Consider the following 11,111-nt stretch of genomic DNA (forward strand, 5'->3'; position numbering starts at 1 on the left):
TTGGTTTAAAGACCTTCTGGAGATACACAATACCGGAAGAATTGGGGCAACGGAGATGGTATTGTTATTATCTGTGTTGGAGCTTGTGAAAGGCTAGGAACAAGTCGTTGTTCTCAGCGGTCCAAGTTAAGTGGAAGATATTTTTAGCGAAGTTAGATCATTGGGGTTTTTATGATTTAAGTATAGATTAAAGTATAAGTAGTAAATAGAGTATGGTGTATTTTTTTTTTTTTTTCCTCTTCAACTATATAAAGACATTTTATGTTTCTTATAGTTGAACCATAAAAAAAAAAAATACGATACAAAGGGCTATTCTTAAAAAAATACAAAGGGTTATAGTAAAAGATTTTTAATACTGGTTCTACATCTAACATGCTTTCTAACAATCATTATAATTTTCTGTAATATTTAACAAAAATTATGTTAACAATGATTTGAGTTTATTGTCCTATATAGTTTTCATTAGAGAAAATTTATTTTTTGAGAGTATGCCTAGAGTTTTTTATCGACCCTTATTATTAACTTTTTATAACTTTTATTCAAATAGTTTTATTTTGTGATGATGATATTTAAAGTACTTTTTTTAATTCAAAGCAGTAAAACTGCCCGTCTTTAATTTGTAAGGCTGTGTTTGTTGTTTCGGCCCAGTCCTAACGGCTTGTTAGGGGGCTTCTTAAATGAAATTTGTCGTTCAAAAAAATGGAGATAACCACAAGTCTATATTTAATTTGACTGAAAAGGACTTATATATTAATGAAATAAAAATGCCTAGTAGTTCTTTTTTTAGTCATTTTAAAATTGGCATATGGGATCCGTCGAGTTAATATAATAACTATAGGCTAGTTGGATTGAAACCTATCAAGTTGATAAATAAAATATTGGCGAGAACTTCATAACTTTTTTTGGATGTGTAAAACTCTTTTAAAATCTAAATTTTAGTGTATTTGGTATGTTAAAACACTAGCTTAGAACTCCGTGTTTTACACAGGTTACATAAGTTTAAGTTTATATAATAAGAAATATAGTTATATCTTTAAAATACTCCGTGCACAAGTTAAATAAATATAATGTCATTGATTAACACATACAGTCGTCAAGATATGTATTTAAATGATGAATTCGATGCATTATTTACTTATTAAAGTTTCAGTTTGTCTTTTATTTATTATTACGTTGAAAACATGTGTATAACACGTGATAGAACCAATGAAATATTAGATGATTATTAATAAACAAAAAAATAAAAGAAAAATAAATAAATAAATAAGGGAGATCCGTGAAGTTTGTGATTTAATATTATTTTCTTATTTTTGTATCCTATTAAATATTAAATAATAATAATAATTTTAAAAAATAATTTAACTAAATCTAATTTAAATGTGGATAAAAATATATATTTTTGTGGTTCTACAAAGAAAAAAAAAAGAAAACTTCTTCTATCTCTTAAGGAAAAAGAAGAAAATACAAATTATATATATTATTATTAATTCACAGTTTGATACAAAAGTTATTATCCTTATCTAAATTATATTAAGTTGAACTATTGTTTAATAGGAAAAGGAAATTGAAAAATAAGATAAGAAGATTATTAATTCAAATTTTGATTAAAAATTATTATCTTTATCTAAATTATATTTAGTTAAACTAATGTTTAATACGAAAAAAATTTAAAAATAAAATAAGATGACACCAGAGATTGACACTTGTTAAAAAAGATTTTCATTTATTAGTATAGAAAAATAGATCAAGTTTCTCTACAAACAATGATGATTTAGTTATGTTTTTTATTTAATATAGTTACTTTTATTTTAAATAAAAAATATTAGAAAATAAAATACTGGCTACATGTATGAAGATAGTTCATTTTTTTATTCCGGCAAACTATAATTTAAGTCCCTAAGGTTGGGACCATTGAGCCCTTTCTTTTTTAGTTTGAACAATCAAGTCCCCAATATTGCTCAATTGCAACAATTGACTGTTACATCAATGTTAAAAATAGAGTGAAATGTCTAAAATGCCCTCAATGACTAAATGTGTAAATTGCTTCCTTCTTCTTTATATCAGCTGCTTCTAGGTTTGCCCTAACCCCAAATCATCATCTTCAAATCAAAGCATGTATTTACAGTGTCATCATAAATCGAACGACAATATAAGCACCACTAGTGAAAATAACAACCCATATTAGTAGTGTATAAAAATCATAACCAGTAGTGAAAATTGAAAAATAAATTGCGTAACTCTGGAATTAGACAAACAACCAAATCCTGCTAATCACTTCAAGAAACCCTAGATTTTCCGGTTAAGAGGTTGAAGGAAGATGAGAAAATTGATGAGCTGGATTCCCGCAAATCAAATAATCATCTTTTTCAAACCTTTAAACATCACCACCAACACTGCCGCTTCAATCAACCATCATCGCCATCGCTTTAATCAAACATTACCACCACCATTGCTTTAATACAATCGCAATCCAGAGCTCGTCGACGATACTCCAAGAGTCGCTGTCATTAAATTAGGCGAAGGCAGCACGGGAAAAACCACCACAAATGCTAATGTAAGTCTTTTGTAGCGATAACCCTAGGGTTTGGGGGAAAAGCCCTAATCTGGTTTGTTGATGCATTAAGTGACATGCAAAAAGGTTGCTAAGACTTTATCCTCATAAATTGTTCGGAAGACATTCATGTTGTATTCATAACGACGATTACTCCAGCTAATTAGGTTGCATTAGTTACAACACCATACATTCCAACATTAGAAGATTTAGATAAGATTACAAGTTTGTTGGATAATAATAGTGAAAAGACTATATTATACCCAACAACCAAGTTAAAAAGACCAATATGCTCCAACCGTCAACTAACGGTTGACTAACCAATTATGTTATCAGGGACTAAATTGTTGCGATTGAGCAACGTTGGGGACTTGATTGTTCAAATTAGCAAAGAAGAAGGGGTTCAATGTGCAATCCTGTGTCAACCCTCACGAATTCAAATTGTAGTTTACTCTTTTTAATCTCATAGGAATCTCAAAAGATAGACAAAAGTTCTTTAATATTTATAACAATCACACCTCCTCTATGTTCTTTTCTTTATATATAGAGAGATATGGTGGATATACGACAAACACTATACAATGTAAGATTATGGAAAAACAAATGAATTAGTCATTTTTTCAATCTTATAAATTATATAAAAACAATAATGTTTATTGTTTTTTCACCAGACTCTTTTAAAACTAAAAAACATGACTATTTTAGTGTGTATATATATATATATATACACACACTCGTGCTAGTATACGACCTTCCCTTTTTTAAGGTGTATATGCATGGGGTTAGTCTAAAAAGGGGTGGTTTTGTGAGAAGTGTAAGAAGTGTTTTAAGCCCTTAGATCCTGTAGTTAATGGTTGAGATCGAAATGGGCTTAAAATGTATATTATGTTTTATTTTTTTTGACTAATTTGGCTAGATTAGGGGTAATAGTGTCTTTTTATATTGTATTGTTTAAATAAAGAAACTGCTATTAACTTTAATGCACATGCAAGTTCCATCCATCTTTTTTGAACATCAATAACTTTCTATACTTAACGTTTTTTTTTTTTAAATACACCGTAATAACAAGCTTTTTGTATCTTTAAGATGAGTATCATATTGCTATATTTATATTGAGAAAAAAATTATGTGTAGCATGATATGAAGTCTACTGGAATACAGGTTTAAAACACCATACGAAAAACATATACTGGAATGCAGGTGTGAAACACCATACAAAGAACAACTACTAGAATGCAGGTGTAAATGCAGTTGTAAAAAACCATAAGAAGAACATACACTGGAATGTAGGTGTAAAACACCATGATTACAGGTTTAAAAGAACATACGAAGAAGATCTACTAGAATTGCAGGTGTAAAACACCACACATAACGTGTAATGCAATCATTCCAGATGTTAAAACACCTTGAATGTATTACGATTCAAGTCGTGGTGTTTTTAGAATATGAATGGTGTATTATACTTTCAAAATAATCAAAATCATTCCAGATGTTAAAACACTATGACTGTAATGGATTCAAGTTGTGGTGTTTTTTGGAATTCGTATGGTGTTTTATACCTGCGAATTAACAAAAATGCTGATACGAATTTTATGGATCAAATAATACTTGATACCAGATTTTTAATAATAGAAAGATACCAAATATATGGTTTCCTAAAATCTCTCAAAATAGTTATGGAAAGATTTTGTTAATTAAAATGATTATTATTGAAATTACTCTATTACCGTTAGTCTCGAATTTTAATTAAAGACACATGTCCTCACCATATTATTTCTTACACTTCTCACACACTTGCTACTTTTTACATGATCCTTAATCTATATATATATATATATCACCTACACATGTATACATACATAGGTAAACAACACAAAATTAATAATACATGCAAACAAGTTAGTCTGGAAGGTTTTATGTATATGATAAACGGATCCTCGAAACCCGACTTGTGTTGTAAGCCGGATTCTACATGATATAAATGAAAAAGAAATTTCTTTCATATATTTCTTTAGTTATTATTTTAGTGACGTGTTAGTTATTAATTTAATGGATATGATAACGTAAGAGATCAAAAGCGTTAACTTTATAAATATAATCAGGTAACTCTGTTAGGGTTTATAAAGTAAATCAACTAAGTTAGCTTAAATGTTGGGTAAAGTTAGATTTTATAAAGAAATCCTTACATTAAGTTAATTATACTAACAAACCAACTTACAAACTCAAGGGACCTAGATGTAACACTTTGAACTTTAAATTTATAGATATGAGGGGTCTAGATTGCAACAATTGCAAACTAATCACCCACCCGTTACAATGTAAGCACTCCTGACAACTGGACCTCAGTGATGTTTGTTAATTAACCAACACGTGTTATTCTTAAACATAACCCGGTCAAGGACCTACAACCCTTTTCCTCTTCGTTAGAACATCAACAACACAACCCAACCCAAAAAAAAACCCAACCCGACCCGATTTAAATCTATTCAAAACGCGACAGTACGAATGGATGTCGATCCCATTCGTTTCGGTTTCCCTGAGATTAAGATTAAGGCACCCAAATCGTTCCGAATTACATTATAATCAATCGATTATTAATCATTTTTAAGTCACCATTGAAACTAGTAAAGTTCTCAAGAACCCTAAGCCATTTTGTTAAAATTCGTATCATAGACACCCAACCCGTACATATTTTGATTTCTGGAAGTATTACACACATTTCCTCACTCTCCATCCAAATAACAAGCCTCCAATCACTCGGATTCAAGGTGAAGAATTTCTAGTGCTCGTAACTTGTTCATAGCATATCTCCTTCAATCGAGCATCAATTCAGGTGATTTAAAACCCATTCTCATTAGTTTTTTGAGTTCTACAAAACCCTTCTATTGATTTCAATGATAGAGGCATAGGGCTTGCCTAATTAGTAATTAAAACGTTTTTCTTTTACGCTTGATACAGGTACATAAGTGTGAGCCGAACTTGAGATGAAGACACTTAGGGCTTGCCTTAGTAATTAAATTGGATTTTGTTATGTTTTATGACTTTAATTTAATGTATGGATATTTGGAATTCTATGTTTATGTTTATGTGTGACAAAATTTTAATGTGATATTTTAAATATTATAACTTTATATTAGTGGTTATAAACGTTGGACAATTAATACGCTGGGGATCAAGCTGTGAAAATATACATATGCGTATGTAAGAAGTATACAACTTAGAAACACTGATTAAAAAAAAAAGTTTATGTTGATTAAATATGTTACCGTGAAAATTACTTGTCACATCTATATCTATACTATATAATAAAAGAAATCAATGGAGGGACACTTGTCATTATTCTAGACCATCCTTGAATGTAGTGTAATATATTTTTAATGTATATTTTAAGCCCTTTTTACACTTTAAGCCAAGTTTTAAATTTATAAAACACGATATTCACTAACACTAAACACACATATGGGCAAGTGCACCCATCGTGGACGTAGTATAGTGTTGGTAAGATACCGAGGTCGTCCAAGGACACAAGAGCTTTTAATACCGGTTTATCCTCAACGTCTAATCAAATCAAAAGGTTAGAAAAATGTTTTAAACTAAGAAAAATAAAAACTAACTAAATGCTGAAAAATAAAATAAAATAAAACAGATAGACAAGATGAATCACTTGGATCCGACACGTGTGTTAGTATAACCTTTGATTATTTTCGCACTTTTGCACTTGTTTAAGAGATTATCTTAGTTATTGTAGTAGGCCCCTCTTTTGAAGGCGACGTTACCCTCAACCCAGTAGTTTGAGTCAGCAAGGATACAATCCTAAAGGGTCGGATTATTGAAAGATAATGAATTAAGTTATTAATGCAAATTGTGGTAGGCCCCGCTTTTGGCGGTGACGTTACCCTCGGTTAAGTAGTCTGAGTCAGCAGGGATACAGTCCTAAATAGCCGGGTTATAGTATTAATAGTAGTTAACTTATGAGGGGGTCAAAGAGTTTGGATCCCCGCCATCCAATACCTATGGGCATTGAAGGAGATCCTACTAAATTTGACCCAGGTCCCAAGCAGGACCTCTAAACGCTGAACAAGGGCAAGACCCTTACCAAACCGTTCCCTTAACCCCCGACCAGGTAGCCAACATACCTCCATATAGACCGTGGAGATATGAATGGTGAAAATCTTTTATTTTATATAGACAGTAAAATAATGTCAAGACACCACGGACAAACGATAAGGAAAGATCACCTTCAACATAAGTAACTAGTTATTAAAGTCATTAATACAAAACCAAATAAAAAGTGCAAAAGATTAAAAATAAAAAGTATTATACTAAACACTTGTCTTCACCAAGTGATGTAAGAGACTTAGGCAAACATGGCCTTGATTGTCAAGAACTCTTACGATCAATCTTGGATCCCGAGACGACTCACACACACTCGACGATGGACAATGGATGATGGTGGTGGATGATGGTGTTATGGTGGTGGTGGGTGGTGGATGAGGTGTGAGAGAGGTGGTGTGCCAAGGGATGAGAGAGAATGAAGCCAAGCTCCTCTATTTATAGGCTGAACAGAAGGCTGGACACGGCCCCGTGTCCGCTGGACACGGCCCCGTGCCCGTCTGACATTCTCTCACTTCATTAATTGTAATTGCGAATTACAATTAATGCGCCTGCTGTACTTTCACCACGCCCCCGTGCTCGCTGGACACGGCCCCGTGGTGGGCAATGGAAGCTTCTACTGGTTTGTCTTTTCTGCTGCTTCCTGGGCACGCCCCCGTGTTCGCTGGACACGGGGCGTGTTCAGACTCTGTTTCTTCTCCTTTGCCTTGGGAGGTGCCGTTGAGGGTCCGGGCAATCCACTTTTGTTCCTTTTTCTTGTATTTATGGTAGAATTAGTTGTCTTTTTGCTTCTTTTGTGATTTTGAGCTCATTTCATCCTGAAAATACAAAAGGAAGACAAAAACACTCTTTTTCCAACATTAGTACTAAAAAAGGGTTAGTTTTATGCCTTAATTGATGTGATTTATATGTTGCATTTTACACACATCAAATACCCCCACACTTGAACTTTTACTTGTCCTCAAGCAAAACTCTTTAAATGTGGCTTACACTCCCAAATGGAATAGGTAGAAAAGAAGTTTTTTTTTTTGGCTTGTCCTAGAGTGTCGGGAATCCAAGGTTTTTATAGGTTTTATTTTTATTTATTTACAATCCTATTCGTTATGATTTATTTTGAACTTTTCATAAGATGAATTACTTATTTGGGCATAGCATGCCTTATTAAAATTCCATTTATATACAAGTTCACATACCTCACGGGAGATCACTCAACACTCGGCCGAAGGTGTATATTTTAGTGAATCACTCGAGAGCGGCACGGAACTTACGTCTTCCATAGGCTTGCCAAGCAATCAATCCTCCTCCTTTTTAACTTTTTACCTTTGTAAATATCAAGAGGACTTTTTGGGTGAAGGCTTGGGTTTAAAGGTGGGTGGTTGGTTAGTGGTTAGTAAAAAGGGCGAAAATCGTAACAAGCGTCGGTTTTCGTGAAGTACCTTGTTTTTAGTGACTTTTTATTTTGAAGTATTTCTCCAAACAAGCTTTTATAGCTTTTGTTTGTTTTTGACTTCATCATCATCATTTTTTTTTAATCGTCACATAAAAAGGTGAGTTTACGAAAAAGCGAACTTGTTACTAAAAAAAATAAATAAAAAGGTTTTTGGTGGGTAAAAAGGGTTTTGGGGTAATGAAATGAAAGGTTTAGGCTCAAAGGGGCTATCTAGGGGGATTTTGGGTAGGTAAAAAAAATGAAAAATAATGGTTTTGAAAGAAAAAAATGGTTAGTCCTAATGCCTCCATCATTTACTTACTTGGGTTTAAGTTGGTAAGGACCGGGAATGTATCGTCGTGACAAGTTCTAGATTTGTAAGGACCGAGCGGCTATTCACACAAGAAACGAAAAATGAGCATTTAATCTAAATATGTGTATTTTTGTGCTCAATAAAGGCTCAAAACTCACTTTTGTGGGAATGGGTTTTTAATGTGACCAAGCATATATAATCGAATTTTTAACTAGACTTGTTATACCGTTTCATAATTTTCTTATGTTGGTTCTTTTTTTATCACGACGCTATCGGTTGTAAATTTGTAAAAATATAACCTTTTTAGAACTTGTTATTCCCAACTTAAACTAAGACAAGTAAATAAAAAAAAATGAAAAAGTTTTTGAAAAAAAATTTGGGGTGTTTAGCGGTTCCAATAGAGTTTTGTGTAAGGCTTGTGTTTAGGATTTTGCAAAATTTCAAGGGTTTAAGCATCCCCCCACACTTAAATTACACATTGTCCTCAATGTGTCCAAAAATAATGTTTTTGGTTGATTAGAATGTATAAAAGTGGGTTAAAAAGCAAAGATTTATGTTACTGGCATCCTGGACACAGCCCCGTGTTGACCGGGCACGGCCCCGTGGTCAAGTGCCAGTAACAAAAATTACAGAATTGAAACAGAAGCCTGGACACGGGGGCGTGTCCGCTGAACACGGCCCGTGTCCAGTTACCTGAACTGGGTGATTTTCTGCAGGGGCTCAGCACGGGGCCGTGTTGGTTGGGCACGGCCCGTGTTGAGCCTTCTGTGATGGAAATTTTTGTCGGGTTGCTCTGTTCTTCGTGCATGGTTCCATTTTTCTCGTTCCCTTTTTCATCCATTACCACCATGAGTGTGTTTTATTCTGCAAAAACTAAAAGATTAAACTAAACTAAGGATAGATCCGCGGAATGCCTCCGTGGTGCGCCACGTTTATAAGGGTCCTTGGCTAGACCCGATTCCTGGTTATATATCTTCTGAGTGGAGTGCCTTGCTTCCCATGTTACACCGTCGGAGAGCGGCATCCAAGCTTGAATCAATAACCTTCATGTAATTGACTGGGTCGTCGTCCTCTATTCTCTTCCCAACTCCGAACTTCACCTCATCGTCCCCATACCTCAAAGTCAGTGTCCCGTCATTCATGTCTACCACTGCTTGTGCTGTGGCAAGGAAGGGTCTCCCTAGGATATGGGGGACCTCGGTGTCTTCCTCCATGTCAAGTATGACAAAGTCAACTGGATAAACGAATCTGCTTACCCTTACCAAGACATTCTCGATGACACCTTGTGGGAACTTGATTGATCGATCAGCGAGTTGTATGCTTATTTTTGTAGGGCTCGTGGTTCCCAAGCCAAGCCTTTTGAACATCGATGAGGGCATGAGGTTAATGCTAGCCCCTAAGTCGGCCAAGGCATTGCGAACGGGTGATTCCCCTATTGAGCATGGAATCGTGAAACTTCCGGGATCGATTTTCTTTTGGGGTAGTTTATTGAGTACGAGGGCAGAGCATTCTTCGCCTAAATTAACTAATTGCAAATTTTCAATTTTCTTTTTATGTGTAAGGAAGTCCCTCATAAATTTAGAGTATTTGGGCATTTGGGTTAGGACTTCGATAAAAGGAATATTGACATGCAATTGTTTTAACAGACTTTCGAATTTTGCGAACTGCTCATTGGTCTTTTGACGAATTAACCTACCGGGGTACGGAACTCGAGGAGCCTTGGTAGGCTCTGGAGATGGAGGAGAGTTCTTTTCCTGCAGATGTGTTGGCATTGTTTCTTCCGTTGGTGGAGGTACTTCTGCAGGCCCTACGGTGCGGTTTCGTAGTGTGATGAGGTGAACTTGCGCCTTTGGGTTTGTTTCGGTATTGCTAGGTAATGCGCCTTGCGGTCTCTCGGAAAAATTTTGTGCTAGTTGATTTATTTGTTTTTCTATGTTTTGAATGCTAGCTTGTTGATTTCTAAAATTAGATTCTAATTGTAGAAATCTTTCCGAGTTTTTCTTATCAGTGTCAGAGACGAGGCGAGATATAGTATCTTCGAGCCTTTCTCGTCCACCTTGTTGTTGAGTGAAATTTTGTGACTCATTTCTTGATTGCTGAAAGTTTGTTCGTTGGGTTTGTTGGTTACTACTATTGCCGGTTTCCCTCCAACCAAGGTTTGGGTGGTTTCGCCATCCTTGGTTGTAAGTTCCCGTTGGAGGACCCGACGGCCTAGGTCTATTATCAATGTAGTTTACCATTTCTTGTTGATCGTCCGTTTCTTTCATGCAACTCCAATTTTCATGTGACCCACCACACCCTTCACAAGCCATAACCGAGACTGTTTTTGTCATTTCTAATTTTTTTATTTTTGAAGAAAGGGCCTCAATTTGGGCTTGTAAAGAGGTGCTTTCGTCGACCTTATGGGCGCCCGGGGCGATAGACTTATTTCCCCGGGGAGTGTGCCATTGAAAATTGGTTTGAGCAATTTCCTCAATCTGATTATATATTTCGTGTGGGCGTCGATTACCTAAAAGTCCCCCGGAGCTAGAATCAAGTGTCTGCCTAGTGTGTGGCAACAATCCATTGTAGAAAGTGGATACTTGTTGCCATATTGCGAGGCCGTGATGGGGACACTTGCGTAATAGCTCCTTGAACCTTTCCCAAGTTTCATATAAGGATTCCCCGTCCTCTTGTGAGTATGTATTAATTTCAGCCATTAATTT

General features: G+C 34.9%; 1 non-coding gene across 1 annotated transcript; it reads left to right on the top strand.

Annotated features, from left to right (window-relative positions):
• Positions 1–11,004: 11,004 nt before the first annotated feature.
• LOC118492853 lies at positions 11,005–11,111 on the top strand. The gene has a single exon (XR_004894854.1). It is a non-coding gene; the product is annotated as a small nucleolar RNA R71 (small nucleolar RNA).

This window comes from Helianthus annuus, chromosome 5 (assembly GCF_002127325.2).
Source record: "Helianthus annuus cultivar XRQ/B chromosome 5, HanXRQr2.0-SUNRISE, whole genome shotgun sequence".
NCBI lineage: Eukaryota > Viridiplantae > Streptophyta > Magnoliopsida > Asterales > Asteraceae > Helianthus > Helianthus annuus.